The following is a 2040-nucleotide window of genomic DNA, read 5'->3' as shown; positions in this document are numbered from 1 at the left end:
ACCAAAGCTTCCAGAGCCAGGGCATGCAATCAGAGCCCTCCAAAAGCATGCTGGAGACATTACAAAGATTATATACATGTAGAACCTTGGATAGAAACACTTTAAAAGTAATTCTAATTCCACAAACTCATTCAGATTTAAATGGTAAAATGTGGAGACCTGAGTCACAATTGTAATCATACCACTTAGCAGCTTAACCATCTTCACTGGCTTCCAGTGCAGAGAAAGGCTCTCTCTTCGTTAGCCAGCACATAAGTCTTCTGTAACTGGATCTGTCTTTCCAGCTTTTTTCCTCTCCAGGCAGCCCTGGCTCAACTACACTGTCCTGCTTCTTCAAAACTGAATCCAACATTTTACTCCCATCTCTCTTTGGCTTCCCCTCTCTGCAAGCTTGTTCCTCTTATTCTCATTTCAACCCTACTAAAGGCAATCACTTTTAATGACACAATTAAAATGTCACTTTTTGTGATAACTTCTCAGATACACCCAATTACAATTAGTCCCTTTGATGTATGAATAGTACTCTCTTCATACCCTATGTTTTACACAGTTTTTGATATGGACACACTTTTCTTTTCCCACCACATGGGATGTTATGTCCTTGAAGGAGCTGTGTTATGTATTCTCAGACCCTGTTCTTACCCCGTGCCTTATGGAAAGTTGGAAGGTCCTCCTCCGCCCCTTCTCTCAAGAAACGGGGAGGGGGGAGGAAGAAAGGACAGAGACCAGTAGCTCCTTTGCTTCACTCCCTGCAGTCTGGACACTCATCTGAGGAAGGCAGGCTGGTTTCTCCTCTAGGTGGCTCCCAACAGTTCCGGGTGCCTCTAGTTCCACCTCGACAATGAGGGGTGCCCGGTGTGTCGTCTTTTGCCCTCCTCTAGTCAAGGGACACCTCCTCATACACATGTTATCAATGCACGCTAAACTCATCACTCTTTTTACTTTAAAAACACTTCTACATAACACTAGCAGGAGCTTGCAGATCAGAAAAAAAAACCAAAGAAAGAAATCAAACCCTGTGAACTAGCAGCAAAGCAGAAGCCTCTGTGACAGGCAGCACAAAGCTAAATGAAAACATCAGGCGTCTATCAGATACACAGTATTTACCCCCCCCCCTTTCAGATAGGAGCTGTCATTTGCAACCCCAACCCCTAAATAGGGAGCTCTGGTGGCCTAGTGGTTAGAAGCTGCAATCTCCAAGACAAGCTGTTCGAATCCATCAGCTGCTCCGCAGAAGGATGGGCAATCTCCTCCCATGCCTCTGAAAACCCATTGGAGGGTTAGTTATGGGTCAACTTCGACTTCAGGACACCTAACAACCTCTAAATAGAAAAGCCAGTGACGACATCATAAAACAAACTACAACTCCGAGAGAGGAGTCAACAGTTTGAGCAACACCACCTCTATCATTAAGCAATGCAAACCGCTACAAACCATCTCGGGTTTTACTTTCTAGTACTGCCTTCAATCCGGGTAGAACGAACGAGCAAGCGACCTACCTCCTCCCACCCCCAACTGCCTTTAAACCGTATAGTCCTTAGGGGCATCAGATGGAGCGCAGGGAGAGGGTCAAGGATAGAGGCTGCCCTGGAACCCGGCTCAGATCCGCAGGTGCGGCTACCTGGGACAAGGAGTGCGTTGCTCCGACCCCCAACTAGAAAGGGGGCGCCTGCCTTGCTCCGGGCCGGCGGAGAGGCCGGTGAGGGGGGCGCGCCCACACCTGTAGTCCCGGGGCGGGGCCTCCCCCAGGTGTGCGGAGGGGGACGCGGATGGCCACGCGGAGCTGCAGCCGCCGGAGCCCGTGCCCTCTGCGCCCCAGGGATGCAGGGGGAGGAGCGGTTAATCCGCACTCCGCCCGCGGGAGGCGCAGGCCCCGCCCGCCCACTTTGGGGGAACGCGAGGGTGGGGAAGCGCACCGAGCGGCGCGGAGCCTAGGGGGTTAAGCGGGAGGCCCAGGCCTGAGCGTGCTTAACCCTTGGACGTCCTCAGGTCCGCAGGGCCGGACCGGGGCGGCAGGACCCCAGCGCACGCGGCGGGACC

Source organism: Elephantulus edwardii, unplaced genomic scaffold (genome assembly GCF_000299155.1).
Source record: "Elephantulus edwardii isolate Elephantulus edwardi_28Jun2011 unplaced genomic scaffold, EleEdw1.0 scaffold00113, whole genome shotgun sequence".
NCBI lineage: Eukaryota > Metazoa > Chordata > Mammalia > Macroscelidea > Macroscelididae > Elephantulus > Elephantulus edwardii.
Note: the sequence above shows the minus strand (reverse complement) of the source record.